This window comes from Aegilops tauschii, chromosome 5 (genome assembly GCF_002575655.3).
Source record: "Aegilops tauschii subsp. strangulata cultivar AL8/78 chromosome 5, Aet v6.0, whole genome shotgun sequence".
NCBI lineage: Eukaryota > Viridiplantae > Streptophyta > Magnoliopsida > Poales > Poaceae > Aegilops > Aegilops tauschii.
In genome coordinates this window covers 177,019,141-177,036,394 of record NC_053039.3, presented here as the reverse complement: position 1 = coordinate 177,036,394, position 17,254 = coordinate 177,019,141, and positions in this window count along the sequence as shown.

Genomic DNA, 17,254 nt, shown 5'->3' with positions numbered 1-17,254 from the left:
CACCGCCGTCAGATCGCCACGTCAAACCGTTCCTCCGTTAGATCGGGGCCAACTCCAAGCGCTCGGGGGCTCCGCCAGGTTGGGCTGCCCCAGAGGCCGACCTCACCTTCGGCTCAGAAGACCACCCCGGCTCCACCACCGGCTCCGGCATGCTCCTGATGCTCTGCACTCCCACCATCTGCAACGTGGCCGTCACCAAAACCCTCATTGACAGCGGTGCCGGCCTCAACTTGCTCTTCGTAGAAGCCTTCAGCCTTCTCCACGTGCCGCCCGAGCGGCTCAACCTCAGCAAGCCCTTTTCAGGAGTGGGTGGTGGAGCTGCCCACTCTCTGGGGCAGATCCACCTCCCTGTCACCTTCGGCACACGCGACAACTACCGCACTGAGCTGGTGGACTTCGACATCGCCCGCATTGGTCTCCCATACAACGCCATCCTCGGGTACCCGGCTCTCGCTCAGTTCATGGCGGCGACTCACCCGGCGTACAACCTCATGAAGATGCCAGGGAGCAAGGGTGTCCTCACCATCAAGGGGGACACTAAGGAGGCCGTGACGGCGCTCAGGCTCGCCTTCAAGACCACGGCAGCAGCATAGCCAGCCGGCGCCGGTATGCCCGAGGCCAAGGCGACCGCGCCCACCAAGAAGAAGCAGTTGTTCACTCAAGACAAGGCGGAGACCAAGTAGGTGCTGGTCAACAAGGACGAGTCTCCAAGAGCCACCTTCACCATAGGAACCGGCCTTGACCTGGGACAAGAAGAAGCTTTGGTGAGGTTTTTGCGCGCGAACAAGGAGATATTCGCGTGGGAGCCCAATCAGCTGGTAGGGGTCCCGAGAGAGGTGATCCAGCATCATCTAAGGGTGTGCCCCAACGTACGCCCCATGAAGCAGCAAGCAAGACGGCAGTCCACTGAGAAGCAGGCCTTCATCGTCCAAGAGACACGCAAGCTGGAGGCGGCAGGTACCATCCGAGAAGTTCGATACCCCGAATGGCTAGCGAACCCCGTCGTGGTACCGAAGAAAGGCGGGAAGGAACGGATGTGCGTCGACTTCACCAACCTTAACAAAGCTTGCCCCCAAGATCCGTTCCCGCTTCCACGCATCGATCAAATCGTCGACTCCACCGCCGAGTGCGACTTGCTATGTTTCCTGGATGCATTCTCGGGATACCACCAAATCAAGATGGCGGTGGAGGATGTGGAGAAGACAGCCTTCCTGACACCATGCGGGGTGTATTGCTACACCTGCATGCCCTTCGGGCTGCGCAACCTTTCAACAGTTGATGCACATCGCCTTGGGGCGGCAGCTTGACAGAAACACAGAGGCCTACGTTGATGACATAGTGGTCAAATCTCGCGAGGCGAGGACATTGATTCAAGACTTGGAGGAGACCTTCAAGAGCTTGCGCCAAGTGAACTTGAGGCTTAACCCGGAGAAGTGCGTGTTTGGCGTCCCCTCCGGCAAGCTACTGGGGTTCCTCGTATCCCACAGAGGGATCGAGGCGAACCCGGAGAAGATCAAGGCCATCGAAGACATGAGCCCACCACAGACCCTCAAGGAGATGCAGAAGCTAGCGGGGTGGGTGACCGCGTTAGGGCGTTTCATCTCCAAGCTAGGCGAGCATGCCTTACCCTTCTTTAAGCTCATGAAGAAGAAGGGCCCGTTCGAGTGGACCCCGGAGGCCGACCGAGCGTTCCAAGACCTCAAGAAATACCTCACCAGCCCTCCGGTGATGGTGGCACCGCGGCCTCTCGAACCTCTGGTGCTCTACCTTGCTGCTACACCGTACTCCACCAGCGCGGCGCTGGTGGCGGTTCGGGAGGAGCGCCAAGACAAGGGTGTGCCGCGCCAAGCCAGAGCTGATGCAGTGCGGGGTCAGGAAGGCGCAGCAAGGCCATCGGTGGCGGAAGACCAAGCTCAGCAGGGCAACATCGCAGAAGCTCCTGAGGACGGTCAGGTCTCAGGAAACCCACCACCTCAGGATATGCCACAATCTCCGTAGGACCCGAGCCTCGACAGTATGCCAGCCCTCGTCGAGCACCCGGTGTAGTTCGTCAGCACCGTACTGCGGGACGCGAGGGCGCGCTACCCCATGCTGCAAAAGCTCCTGCTCGCACTCTTGGTGGCCTCGCGCAAGCTGCGGCACTACTTCCAGGGCCACCCCATCAAGGTTGTCTCAGCCTACCCATTGGAGAGGGTACTCAGGAGCCCTAACTTAGCCGGAAGGGTTGCTGAGTGGAACATCGAGTTGCAAGCATTCCAGCTCGAGTTCAGCACTACCAGGGTCATCAAGGGAGCCGCGCTCGCCAATTTTGTGGCAGAATGGATAGATGCCCCGGCTCTTGAGGAAGGAGAAGACCGGTCCACCTCCCCAGGAAGCGAGGCACCAGACGGCTGGGTCATGTATTTCGATGGTGCCTTCGCGCACCAGGGCGCGGGGGCTGGAGCAGTGCTCATCTCGCCCAGTCAGGACAAGCTCTACTACGCCGTGCAACTCTGTTTTCAGCACGGCGAGAAGGTCTCCAACAATATCGCAGAATACGAAGGCCTCATAGCTGGCCTGAAGGCTGCGACGGCTCTAGGGGTGAAGCGCTTAACCATCAAAGGCGACTTGCAACTCCTCTTCAACTTCTCCAACAAGGTGTACGAGCCGAAGGACGAGCATATGGAGGCCTACCTCGCGGAGGTGCGCAAGATGGAAAAACAGTTCTTGGGCCTTGAGCTACAACAAGGAAGCCGACGACATCGCCAAGAGAGCGTCCAAGCGGCAACCGCAAGAGCCCGGTGTCTTCGAGGAGCGGCTCTTCAAGCCATCAGCTACGCCACCTCTTTCGAGCATGACTCAGCCTCGGGAGGAGCTCCCACAGCCTCCGGCCACAGGAGCCCCAGCCTGTGGCCCGACCTCAGGAGCTCGGTTGCTCTTGGCGCTCGAGCCCCAGGAGGAATGCTGGACCAAGGAGTTCAAGGAGTAACTGATGCACGAGATGTTGCCGAAGAAGGAAGAGGACGCGGAGCGCGTGGCACGGCAAGCCACGGCATACTGTATCCAAGACGGCGAGTTATACAGGAAACAGCCAAATGATGTCACGCTGCGCTGCATATCCAGTGATCAAGGAAGGGAGTTGCTGATTGACATACACGGCGGGGACTGGTGACACCACTCATCGTCACGGACCCTCGTCGGCAAGGTGTTCCGCAGCGGATTCTACTGGCCTACAACACTCAACGATGCAGCCGAGCTGGTGAAGTCCTGCGAAGCTTGCCAATTCCACACCAAGCAAATCCATCAGCCTGCTCAGGGCTTCCAAACCATTCCGCTCACATGGCCGTTCGCGGTCTGGGGGCTGGACATCCTAGGCACGTTCCCCCGAGCGCTAGGGGGCTACCGCTATCTCTACGTCGCCATTGACAAGTTCACCAAGTGGGCGGAAGTGGAAGCCGTCCGTACCATTCCAGCCAGCTCTGCTGTCAAGTTCATCAAGGGCCTCGTGAGCCGCTTCGGGGTCCCCAACCGCATCATCACAGATAACGGCTCGCAGTTTACTAGTAACCTCTTCAAAATCTACCGTGCTAACCTTGGAACGCAGATCTGCTACGCTTCGGTGGCCCACCCCAGGAGCAATGGTCAGGCTGAACGCGCCAACGCTGAGGTCCTGAGGGGCATCAAGACCAGAACCTTCAAGAAGAAGCTGGAGGCCTACGGCAGGGGCTGGCACGACGAGCTCTAGTCCGTGCTGTGGTCCATCCGCACCACAGCTACCAAGCCAACGGGCGAGACTCCGTTCTTCCTCGTCTACGGAGCCGAAGCAGTCCTTCCTCACGAAGTCAAGGATTGCTCCGCGTGGGTTCTGGCGTTCAACGAAACGCAGCAGGATGCCATGCGGGGGATGGATCTTGTGCTGGGGGAGGAACGTCATTGCGAAGCTGCATTAAGGGCGGCAAGGTACCAGCAAGCGCTGCGGCATTACCACTGCCGCAACATTCGCTCCACGATGCTCGAGACAGGTGACCTGGTCCTGAGGCGGGTCCTCTCCAGGGAAGGGCGGCACAAGCTTTCGCCCATGTGGGAGGGCCCGTTCAGGGTCGTCCGCATCTCCAGGCCTGGCGCCGTGCGCCTGGAGATGCAAGAAGGCACACCTATCCAAAACGCCTGGAACATCCAACACCTTAGTAAGTTCTACCCATGAAGCAAAGCCCAGAGCCTATGAAGAAAGGCCCAGAGCCTGTGAAGAAAGGCCCAGAGCCTGTGAAGAAGGCCCAGTGCCTGTGAAGAATCGCCACCCATGACACTCTCACGTAATAATGAGTTGGGGATGTACACGCCCCGGAGTCTCAGGAGCGCTGGCCTCAGGCCCTGGGGCTCCCTCCCACGCCTAGTGGACAACACTTAGCTCCGCGCTGGTGAGAAGACTTGAAGACTAGATTAGCTGCCGGACACCAAGGACGAGGCGGCCCAGTGTGGCGCCTTCATTGCGGTATGGCACCCAGGAGCCGGCAACCGCTTCCCTTCCATCACCTTGACCCAGTCCGTCAAGCTATGGCAGAAGTCGTACTTCTACGTGAAGAAAGTCAACCCGGCAGTGGACTTCGTCAACCTACCGGCCTACAAAGCCGGCCCACCGGCCGAGCCGCGCACCAACTGGGCCTTCAACCCGAAGCACCTGTCGCTTGCCTCTACCGCCGCTGTCGCCAGGCTTAAGGAGATGACGGACTTGGAGGGGCTCCAGGCGTCCGACTTGTTGACCGCCTTCGTGGTGCGCCGGTTCTCCCTCTGTAGGGCCGGCCTCACATGATCAGTCAGATGAGTGGGCACCGAGATCCGTGCCGACTGTCCACCCGGGAGATGCCGTCCATAGAGGTGGCCCGTATGGTGAACGAGATTGCAAACCTCAAGCTCTCGGAGTCGGATTGGCACTTCGGCAAGCGGCCATACTCCCGCGCGCATCCGCCTCCTGCCGTAAGCTCCCGACTCCCCTTTCTTTCTTGATCTTTTCTTGTTCTGTCGAGTTCTGCTTTGTCCTCTGACCAGTCGGACGTGTCGCACCTCCTCAGGCACCCGACGCCCCAGCGCACGGCCAGGAGTACTTGCTAGACCGAGCGGTGAGCGACGCGTACGACCCCGACTTGGGGGCGGCCGCCTTGGAAGACGACGCCACGTGCGATGGCGATGGGGCAGGCGGCTCCAGTGGAGGAGGCGGCGTTGAGACATGGCCAGATGACGACGACGAGGAGGCCGAGCCGCGCCGCCAGCCGGTTGCCAACAGGGCGGGGGCGAGCTCCTCAGCGGCGCCACCCGCACCAGGCGGCGCACCGAAGTGCCGAGCCGGCACGCAGCTGCAAGGCGGTCGGCAGAAGAAGCCCAAGGGCTCGGCCGCGGCGACCAGGCGGGAGGAGGCCGCCACGAAGGCAGCCCGGTATGAGCGGGCCCTGAAGCAGCCGTCGACCGTGTCCGCGTAAGAATACATCTTTCCTGGTGTCTTCCTTTGTTCCTTTTTCGCAAACTTCTTTCTGAATTTTTCTAGTTTTGTGTGAACAGGGCCCTGCTCTCTCTTGAGCGGTCGACCTCCGCCTCCATCATCGGGGGGGTGGAGGGCTGCGCCAACACCCACCGCATAGACCCGCTCGCCGACCTTCGGGAGGCGATGGAGAAGAACGCGCGGGAGGTGCGCGAGGAGAAGGAGAGGGCGGAGCAGGCGAAGGCGGACGCGGCAGCCAAGGCCCAGGCTGACGCCATGGCCAAGGCCCAGGAGGAGGAGGCAACCAAGGCCAAAGCAGACTCGGCCGCCAAGGCACAAGCAGGAGGAGTTGTGGGTGGCCAGGCTCCACAGCTGGTCATCCCGCTGCACTCCGTGCCGCCGGCATCAAAGGTCTTAGCGCCGACTGGAGTGGCCGGCAGCGACCAGCCGATCATGGAGAGGGAGGGCGGCGAAGCCGTTGTTCCCAGGGCGGAGGTCCCCTAGCAGACGCCGGCTGCCGAGACCCAGGGCAGTCGGCCTAACGCGCTGCCGGTGCCTCAAGTCGGTGGCGGGTTGGTGGTAGGGGAGACACCCGTGGCCCGCACTCAAGAGATCGGAGCCTCGAGCTCGTCGGCCCTGGAAGCGGAGGCCACTAGTGCCGTCCCGCGGGAGTGGACGACTGGGGGCGGGACGAGCATCCTAAACAAGGCTGCGCACGAGATCCACTCCCTGCTTCAGGCCCAAGGCGACGCCCTCAAGGACTATACGCAGAAGTTCCTGGCGTCGTGAGCCGCCGTCCGGGTATGCTCCTTGTGGTTCGCTTTCAATTTGTTGGGGGGGCGCGCCAGCGCACCCACTGGGTGTAGCCCTCGAGTTCTGGGCCAGCTGCTGAGTAGGCGGCTCGGAAATTAAAGGCAAATTCTGAGTGCTGACCCTTTCTTCTCTTCTGTTGATTCTGTTGCAGGACTACCACAACATTCATGCGCCCACCTACAACTCCCATGTCCAAGAGCTGGCCAAGCGGACCGCCGAGCTGACCGACAGCCGGAGTAAGCACTCCGCTCTTTTATTCTCGAGGGGGCGCGGGGTGTAGCCCCCAAGATTCAGGCCGACTGCTGAGCAGTCGGGTCGGATCTTCCGGCAACTACTTCTTATTTCTTTCACTGAATTGCTCAATCCCTATTCTTGTGGGGGCGCGCCAGCGCACCCGCAGGGTGTAGCCCCCGAGATTCGGGCCGACTGCTGAGTAGTCGGGTCGGACCTTCCGGCAACTACTTCTTTCATTGTTGATTTGCTGACCTCTTCTTACCCTCGTCTTCTGCAGGAGCCAATGCCACCTTGCGCCAGCAAATGGGTGAAGCTCAGACCACGCTGCACGCCAAGGAGGAGGAGCGCCTCAAGATGGAGTAGGAGCGAGACTGTCTGGCCAAGCAGTTGGCTGACCAGGCGGACAAGCACCAGGCGGAGCTGCGGAAGCTCAAGGATGCGGAGGAGGCCCTTCAAGCCGAGTTCGAGACTCAGCGCTCGAACTGGGTCGAGAAGGAGAAGGCCCTGTCGGCCAGCTTTGGCAAGGTTGAGGACATGCTCGATGGTAAGTTGATCTTTTCCTTCTTCTTCCTGCCGGTTGGTCCTACAAGCCGGCCTCCGACTTCTCACTTTTTTCTTCTCCCCTTGTGCAGAGTATTTCCCTGGCTACTCCGTTGCCGCTGGTCAGGCCGTCGAGGCTCATCGCGACGAGTGGAGGTTGGCTGGCGCAACAATCGCGCCCAACGCCCCTCGAACCCTTGCCGAGCAGATGCTTGCCATCCAAGCTCGTCTCCAGCTGACGCATCGGGCTCTCTATCGTCTCCAGCGCGTTGGAGCCCAGGTGGTCTCTGCCCTCTGGCCAGGCACTCCCATTCCACGCACCGCCAGCCGAACATCCGACTGGTTGGAGGTGGCCATTGGCCGCTTCGAGGCGTGGAAAGGCTCCTTTGCTCGGGCAAGTGCACGGCGAGCCCTGGAGTTCGTCAAGGGGTGGTACCCTGGGCTGAACATGGACCAGCTGGCCACTCTTTGTGCTGAGGCCGACGAGGAGTTGGAGGCGGTGGCGCCCCAGCTCTATCACCGCGCCGTGGCGATTGCTGAGTACACGGACACCTGCGTCTTCCTCCCCGAGCTAGACGAAGCGGGCGCCGAGGTGTTGCCCAACTGGTTCGGGCTGAACCCGGAAGGCGGTGAGGACTCGGTGGAGGAGATCGCCTCCAGCGATGAGGGCGAGGAGGAGGAGGATGAGGATGAGGACGACAAAGACGATGCGCCGGATGGTGAAGACGACGGCCGGCCTCAACCTGACCTAGTCTCGACCAACGGGCGAAGCACCGGCGAGCCGACTGCTGCCGATGCTGACCAGGCCGAGACCCACCAGGCGGCCACTCCACCACTCGGAGCCTCTACCTTCGCCGGCCCCTCCGATCTGGCTGCTGCTCCTCTAGCCTAGGCGGCCGAGTTATCTTTCCTTTTCCTGTTTTGTAACCGCTTGAACAAAGATTGTTAAGACCCCACAGTTCCACCCGTTGGGGGTGTATTCAAACTCTGTTGAATGCTGGCCAAGGGCCTTTTTGCTGTAAAAAATTGTCTTTTGCCGATTTCCGACTTTAGCCATTGGTAGAGTGTAGCAAATTTAAGTTAAAAACCGGCCGGCCGGCTGCTCAGCAGTTGGTCAGCGAGGCGAGGAGCCGGCTCAGCCTATGAAAATTCTTTAGTCCTTAGCCATTTTTCGTTTGGGCATCGTTTCCTGGCTTTAACTCTTGCCGGCCAGACAGTCGCTCTGCGAGCTGCGGCTTGTGGCAAGAGAGGGCTTAGGTGTTGGCACACTACTTGTCCGACTGTAGATAGCATTCTCATAGTACAAGGCGGCAAGCCCCCGAGCCGACTGGTCGAACCCGGTGTCAGGCAGAATGATGAAATAACATACTCATAGGCATAGAACTTATCATATAGATAAAAAAGGGGTAGCCCTCGAGCGTTCCTCGAGGGCCCCGATGTCTTGTACTTAATACAAATGGTAGCATGGTACATACTGAATCAACTGTAAAACCTTCAGAGGAGATTTGCGTTCCATGGGCGCTCCGCCTCCTTGCCCGAATCGTCTCTCTTGCGTGCTCTGGGCTTCTGCGCGTCGATGAGGTAGTAGGAGTCGTTGCCCAATGCTTTGCTGACGATGAAGGGCCCTTCCCAAGGGGCCGAGAGCTTGTGCTAGCCGGCTGTTCGCTGGATCAGCCAGAGCACAAGGTCTCCCTCTTGGAAGGATCTTGGCTTGACCTTCCGACTGTGGTAGCGGCGCAGACTCTGCTGGTAGATGGCGGACCGGCTGAGTGCCAACAGCCGGCCCTCTTCCAGCTGGTCGACGCCATCTTCTCGCGCCTCTTTCGCCCTCGCCTCCGTGTACATGGTGACGCGAGGTGAGTCAAACTCAATGTCAGTTGGGATGACGGCCTCGACACCGTACACGAGGAAGAATGGAGTGAAGCCGGTTGACTTGTTCGAAGTGGTGCGGAGGTTCCAAAGGACGGCCGGCAGCTCGTCGATCCAGCAGCCGACTGACCGCTCAAGTGGCTCGACCAGTCGGGGCTTGATGCCGGAGAGGATGAGGCCGTTTGCTCGCTCAACTTGGCCGTTTGACTGCGGATGGGCAACGGACGCTAAGTCCAGTAGGATGCCCTGCGTTGCGCAGAAACGGGCCAAGGCTCCTTTGGCAAAGTTTGTGCATTTGCCGGTGATGATGTTGTGCGGTACTCCGTACGAGGTGGTGATGTCTGCGATGAAGGTCACAGTAGTCGGACCATTCAACTTCTTGATTGGCTTTGCTTCAATCCACTTGGTGAACTTGTCCACGGCGACGAGCAGGTGGGTCATGCCGCCGTGTGCTGTCTTGAATGGTCCCACCATGTCCAAACCCCAGACGGCAAAAGGCCAAGCCAGGGGGATGGTCTTGAGTGCAGAGGCCGGTAGACGCTGCTGGGAGCTGAACTTTTGACACCCTTTCCAATGCTTGACCAACTCCTTGGCATCCTCCAAAGCAGTCGGCCAGAAGAAACCATGGCGGAAAGCTTTGGCGACAAGAGATCTGGAAGCCACGTGGTGGCCGCACTCGCCTTGGTGGATATCTTTGAGGATTGCTTGGCCCTTCTCTGGTACTACGCAGCGCTGGAAGACTCCAGTCACGCTGCCTCTGACGAGCTCTCTGTTTACTATTGTGTAGGCTCCTGATCGGCACTGTACTTATTAGGCCGAGATCTCATCGGCCGGCAGCTCTCTGTTCACCAGAAACTTGAGAATGGGCTCTGCCCATGATGGTGCTTGAATTTCTTCTACTGCCACTACAGTCACCTGTACTAGGGCGGTTGGGCTGGGAGGTGGTGGGTTGGAGTTGGTTGCCACCTGCTGCATCGTTGAAGTCTCCGGGTCGACTGCTGCAGCCCCCGGGCCAGGTTGTGAAGTCCCTGGGCCTGGTGCGACTGCCGCAGTCCCCGAGTCGCTTGGTGAAGTCCCTGGGCCGGCTGCTGCAGCCCCCGGGCCGGGTGCAATTGCTGCAGTCCCCGTGCCGCCTGCTGAAGTCCCAGTGCCGGCTGCTGCAGCCCACGAGTCGGATCCGACTGCTTTGGGAGGAGCCGGCACGAAGATGGACTCAGATTCTGGAGAAGGCTTGATCGACGGCTTGCGGAGGCACTGAAGGGAAATGCCGGCTAGTATTGCTAGACGGGTGGAGCCGATCCGTGCCAAGGCGTCTGCCTGCTTGTTGTTGTTTTGTGGCACATGGAGGAACTCACATCCTTCAAAGTATCCGCTGAGTTGCTACACGAGGAAGCGGTAGCTTGCCATGTTTGCATCCTTGGCGTCGCAGTCGCCAGACGACTATTGGACCACCAAGTCAGAGTCGCCGTAGCACAGGATCCGTCGGATACCGATCTCTTTGGCTAACCGGAGGCCGTGTATTAGTGCTTCATACTCGGCTACATTGTTGGAGGCAGCAAAGTGGATTTGCAATGTGTATCTGAGCTTGTCGCCTTTGGGAGAGGTGAGAACAATGCCGGCTCCCAAACCGGTGTGCATCTTCGAGCCATCAAAGTGCATTCGCCAATGAGTGGAGTCCGGGGCTGGCGGCAGGTATTGGGCCCAATCGACAAGGAAGTCAGCCAGTGCTTGGGACTTGATGGCGGTGCGCGGCTGGTAGAAGATGGTGTATGGGGCCAACTCGATGGCCCATTTGGCCACTTGGCTAGATGCATCTCTGTTGCCAATGATCTCGGCAAGTGGGGCAATGCAGACAACCATGATTGGGTGCTCTTGAAAGTATGTCTTCAGTTTCTTGGCGGCAAAGTGCACGCCGTAGCACATCTTCTAGTAGTGAGGGTAGTTCTGCTTCGAGGTTGACAGCACCTCGCTCAGATAATACAAAGGCCTCTGGACTGGCTGTGCTCTGCCGTCTTCTGGGCGCTCTACCACAATCTGTGCTGACCACCCGGCTGGTGGCGACGATGTAGAGGTACATGGGCTCTTTAGCAGTCGGAGCCGCCAAGACAGGCGGCGCGGTCAACATCTTCTTTAACTGGAGAAAAGCTTCGTCCGCCTTGTCATTACACTCAAAATGAGTGGCCTTCTTCATGAGCTGGTACAGGGGAAGAGCCTTCTCACCGAGCCGACTGATGAAACGGCTGATGGATGCCAAACAGCCGGTGAACTTCTGGACGTCTCTCAGTCGGGTGGGTTTCTCCATCCTCTCGATGGCCTTGATCTTCACAGGGTTGCACTCTATGCCGCGCTTTGAGACCAGGAAGCCAAGAAGCTGGCCGGCTGGTACTCCAAAGATGCATTTCTCTGTGTTGAGCTTGATTTGAAACCGGCGCAGGTTTTCAATAGTTTCCTTGAGATCTTCCAAGAGGGTACCACGCTTCTCCGTCTTTACCATAATATCATCTACATAGACGTGGGCATTTCTGCCGAGCTGTTTGAGGAGGCACTTCTGCATGCAATGCTGAAATGTGGCACCGGCATTTCTCTGGCCGAATGTCATGGTCAGGTAGTAGAAGGCTCCAAATGGTGTGATGAAGGCGGTCTTCAGGCGGTCTGCCGGGTTCAACTTGATCTGGTGGTAACCTGAATAGGCATCCAAGAAACTCAGCAGCTCACATCCGGCTGTGGAGTCTATCACTTGGTCAATCCGGTGTAATGCAAACGGATCCTTGGGGCAGGCTTTGTTCAGACTTGTGTAATCAATGCACATGCGCCACTTGTTATTTTTCTTCAGTACAAGGACTGGGTTGGCGAGCCACTCTGGGAAGAAAACTTCCATGATGACACCGGCTGCCAACAGCGGGCGATCTCTTCTCCAACAATTCTTCTCTTCTCCTCCGACAGTCAGCAGAGGGATTACTTGACTGGCTTGGCATCTGCTCTGGCGTGTAGCTTGTGCTCGGTGAAATCCGTCGAAACACCCGGCATGTCTTTGGGGGACCATGCAAAGATGTCCCGATTCTCATGGAGAAAATCAACGAGCTCGCTTTCCTATTTGCTATCAAGGTTCGCACCTATGACAGCGTGCCTCTCCGGGTGCTCAGGGTCCAAGGGAATCTTCTTTGTCCCTATGGCTGGCTTGAAGGAGCCCTTAATCTCTGACTCTTTGGGGTCTGGTGATAGGTCCGGCTGCTTGCCGGCCATGGCCACCACCCGGTCCAGGAGCTTCTTCTCAGCCGCGATCACGAGGGACTCGGCCAGCCGACTTCTGGCTGTAGCACAGGCGGACGACTTCTCATAGTCGCCACTGATCATGATAATGCCCTTGGTTCCTGGCATCTTCATCTTGAGGTAAGCATGATGAGGCACCGCCATGAACATGGCTAGAGCAGGCCGGCCTAGGAGCACATGGTACGGGCTTTCCAGGTCAACCACCTCAAACCAAATCGTTTCTTGGCGGAAATGATCCTTGTCTCCGAAGAGGACATCTATCTTGACTTTGCCGATTGGTGAGCAGGAAAAGCCGGGCACAATGCCATGAAACACAGTCCGACTTGGCGGCAGCTACTTCTCTTTGATCTTCAACTTCTCCATGGTGTCGCGGTAAAGGATGTTGATGCTGCTACCCCATCTATCAGAATCCGAGAGAACCGAGCAGCTCGCCTCTCCGTTGCAAGGGTTGCATCCAACACCAAAGCGTAGGAACCCGGAGAAGGCATTACTTCCGGGTGGTCATCTCGGCTCCAGCTGATAGGATTTTCAGACCAGTGCATGAACTCTGGGGCCGCCGTAGCAACGACGTTCACTTCACGGTGCTGCTGACGCCGGCTGTGTCTATCGCTGGCCATACTGGTGAAGACAACGCAAGCACCATGCTCTTTGGGGTAATCATCTTGGACTCGGCCGACTGTTGGACGGGCAGCCGGCTGCTGAGGAGGTGGAGCCGGCGGGCCAGCAGGCGGAGGAGACAGTCCTTCTCCCTTGGCGATATAGACAAGCTAGTGACACTTCCGGGTTGTGTGGTTGGACGGCTTCGCGCCGCTGTGGAACTTGCAGGGGGCGTCGAGGGTTGGCTCAAAGAAAAAGTAGGCAACCAAGCCGGCTTGCCGCCTTTTTGATGCTTGGAGGGTGGCTGCCCTTCAGGTTGTTGATCCTCAACTGTCGCCACCCGCCGGCTGGTGGAAGCCAACTAGGGGGCTTTGTGCTTGTTATCGTTCGGTTGCTGGCGCTGATTGTTGTCTCCAGCCGGCGTTCGAGGATCGGAGGGAGCACCTTTCCAGAAGCGTCCACTTGGAGCTTTGACTTCATGGAGGAGTCGGCAGTGGCGTACTTGTCTGCTATGATTAGCAGTTCGTCGAGTGTGGCCGGCTTGTCGCAGAGGAGCCGGTGCTTGAGTAAGGTGCCGTCTCGGCACCTGACGGTGAAGTACTCGATAGCTTGGACATCATGCACCCCTTCGCAGGAGTTGCGCAGTTCAGCCCACCACGTTAGGTAGTCGCGGGTGGACTCGTTGGGGCCTTGGACACACAGCGAGAGCTGGCGTGGCTTAGGAGGCCGCTTGTAGGTGCTGGTGAAGTTGCGGACGAAGACCTCAGTGAAATCTACCCAGCTGTTGATGCTGCGGGGCTTCAGGCTGTTCAGCCATGTCCGGGCCGTGCCTTGGAGCATGAGTGGAACGTACTTCACGGCAACACGCTTGTTGCCGTTTGCTATGCTGACGTCTGTGGAGTAGTCGACCAGCCAGTCCTCCGGCTTCACAGAGCCGTTGTACTTGGGCATATCTCGTGGAAGCATGAACCCTCTGGCAAAGGACTCGTCGCGGATGCGGGGGCTGAAACAAGGCGGGCCCAGCGCGTCTTCTTCTTCTTGCACCAGGGATCGATTTAGATGGTCGATCCGGTGGCGGGCATCATTCTCTCCAATTCCTTCTCGGCGGCCCAGTCGGTCACCGAGAGTCGGGTGGTCAATAGGCGGCAGGGAAGCTCGCCTCTCCCTCCGAGAAGGAGGAGGAGGCGGACAATCGTCCCGTCGTTCCACTGCTCGAGGGCGACCATCCTGGTCGCGCTCGATGGTGAGGCGTGTCGGAGTAAATGGCCACGGGTAGCCTAACCGACTGCCCCTGGTTCTTCTGAAAAAATTATCAGGCCTTCGGGCCTCCAAGCACTCCGAGCATTGGGCCGCCTTCCCTGGCCGGCTACCACTAAAGCCGACTCCCGGAAGGCGACCCAACCTCACCAACTCCTCCCCAGGACAACTACGGGGTGGCCGACTCCAAGAACCCGGCCAAGAAGGACGACGACTCCTAGGAGCCGGCCAAGACCACAAGCACTCCCACATAACGGCGACGTGACGGGGTGTGGCCACAGTGCGGCCCACTACCCCCGAAGCCCGAGGCGGGCGTGGCTACAGGAGGCCGTACGGGACGGACGTCTCCCGTGCGGCTCGGCACTGTAGCCATGTTGGCCTCGACGTCACCCACGACCGACTCCCGTACGGCCCGCGGGCGGCGGGCCCCTTCGGCCAGAGAGAGGCGTGAAGGCGGCCCGGCCTTTCCCAATCGGCCAAGAGCGTAGCCGGCCTCCAGAAGCCGGCTACTCCCTTCCTTGAAGCAGGAGCCCCATTAAGGAGACAAGACGAGGTAAGGCTACAGTGATAGCCCCCGAGGCGGCCCACTGGAGCCATGCTTACCTCGACAAAGCCCTCGTCATCACAGGCGAGGCTACAGTAAGCAGCCGCCGACAAGACCCTATGCGGTAGGGCCGGCCTGTCGACCGAGTAGCCGGCAGCCAGCGGGACCCACCAGCCGGCGGGACCCAGCAGCCGGCGGAGAAGCCGGCGAGCGTATACACTGGCGGCTGGGACCAGTTCCCAGCCGGATTACCATTGTACCCCCGGGGGGTAGGCCTATATAAACCCTCTGGAGCACCCATGCAAAGGGTTCGCACCCAAGCATAGTTGGCCTCTGAGCATAGAGTCGCCCTCTAAGCATAGCACACACACCATAGATAGAGAGAAGCAAGAGCTAGCCTTGTTCTTCTTCTCCCTTGATCTCAACAGCTCTAGGAGCGATTGTAGCTACCTTTTATCGATCTAGTGATCATGCGGAGACCCCGCAGAGCAGGACTAGGGGTGTTATCTCCTCGGAGAGCCTCGAACCTGGGTAAGATTCGCCAGCGTGCATGTCTTCGCCTCATCCCGTTTCCAGGCACCGGCGACGTTTTATTGGCTCCCACAATGATAAGCCATCCCTTGGCATATGTCGCACCAACCACCCGACATTTGGCGCCCACCGTGGGGCCAGGTGCACCGTCGTCCGGAGACCTGTTCTGGACGGGAACCCTCTTCCTCCCCCGCGAGCGCAGCCAGCCCGCTGCGCCCGATGGCGTTTGCCTCGATGCGCTGCAAGGCGTCGACGACGCCTGCGCAGCAAGCCGCCTCGCCGATCTGCTCGGCGAGACTCGCATCTCCGAAGAGCCTGCGTCCGACGCAGGCACCGACTACCCCGAGAGCCGCCTCGTCAGCCTCCTCGACCAACTTCACGTCTCCAGCGAGCCTGCTGCGGACATGGAGTCTGTCGGCTCCACCGACCCGATGCTCATCGACTCCGACACCGCATCGCTTGACGCCTACCCCTCCGACGTGGTGGTCTTCTACGACCCCCTCCCTCGAGCTGACAGCGGCAGCAGCGCTGTCACCGAAGTGCTGGTCATCAGCCACGTCTCCAACTCGGGCGAGAATGCCTGCGACGCTCAGCAAGCGGCGATGCACGACCTCTCCGTCCCCATCCCGGCCGACGCCGACGCCGAGACCCTGGAGGCACACCGCCTTGCCCTCATCGCGGAGGGCCAGAAGATAGCCTCGATGAGACGCCTCATCGAGGCCCACCAGCGCGAAGTCGACCGCGCCGCCTTCGGCACGCCGCCGCCTAGCGGCCCGAGCCGAGCCGGCTTCGTCCAGAAGCGCGGCCCAGCCGTTGCCAGCATGCTGGGCGCAGATCGCCCCGTCTACGCCACCCCGCTCGAGAATCTGCGAGCCGCTCAGGCGGGTGCAGAGGAGCTCAATGGGCTGGGAGCCGACGAGCTCCCCTACATGACAAGACGGATCCAGCAGCTGATCGACGCGGCTGCAGAACGGCACGAAGCCGGCGCCCGTGCTAATAGTCATCCCCCGCGCAGGGAGCACGCCGCGACGTCCCGCTCGCCGACTGCGAGCGGCATGCGCCAGAAGAAAGACAAGGAGCCGGCTGCCAGCCGCAGCCGGACTCGCCTCACCATCAAGCGCGACGCGGATGGCCGCCCTCGAGCTGTAGAGCACCAAGGAAATCTGCCTCCTCCCCCGCCTCGAAGAGAAAGACGCCTCACTCCGCCGCCTATCACGCACCCGACTCTTGGCGACCAACTCGGCCGCCGAGAAGGAGTCGGCGAGAACGACGCCCGCCACAGGATCGACCGCCTTGCTCGATCCTTGGCGTTAGAAGAAGAAGACGATGTCGACCCGCCATGCTTTGGCCCCCGCATCCGCGACGAGCCCTTCCCCAAAGGGTTCTCGCTCCCCAGAGACACGCCCAAGTACAACGGCTCGGTGAAGCCGGAAGATTGGCTCATCGACTACTCCACGGCCGTCAGCATCGCCAACGGCTATCGGCGCGTCGCCGTGAAGTACGTCCCCCTGATGCTGCAGGGCACGGCGCGCACATGGCTCAACAGCCTCAAGCCCTACAGCATCAACAGTTGGCTGGACTTCACCGAAGTTTTCGTCCGCAACTTCACCAGCACCTACAAGCGGCCTCCCAAGCCTCGCCAGCTCTCCCTCTGCATCCAGGGGCCCAACGAGTCGACCCGCGACTACCTCACGCGATGGGCCGAGCTTCGCAACTCCTGCGAGGGAGTGCATGAGGTCCAGGCCATCGAGTACTTCACCGCCGGGTGCCGAGAGGGCACCCTCCTCAAGCACCGACTCCTCTGCGACGAGCCGGCTACCCTCGACGAGTTGCTGGTCACCGCCGACAAGTACGCCACTGCCGACTCCTCAATGAAGACCGAGCTCCGAGTGGACGCCTCGGGGAAAGTAATTGCCCCGGCTCCCAAGACACTGGCTGGCGACCCTAATCGGCGCCCCTACCAGAACGACCACAAACGCAAGGGCCCCATGCCGACTTCCTCCAGTCGGCAGGTGGCCACGGTTGAAGACGAGCAGACCGAAGAGCGGCCCGCTCCCAAGAAGAAGGGTGGCCGGCCGCCCTGGCAGCCGTCTTTCTCCTACGAGCAAGCACTCGATGCCCCCTGCAAGTTCCACAGCAGAGCGAAG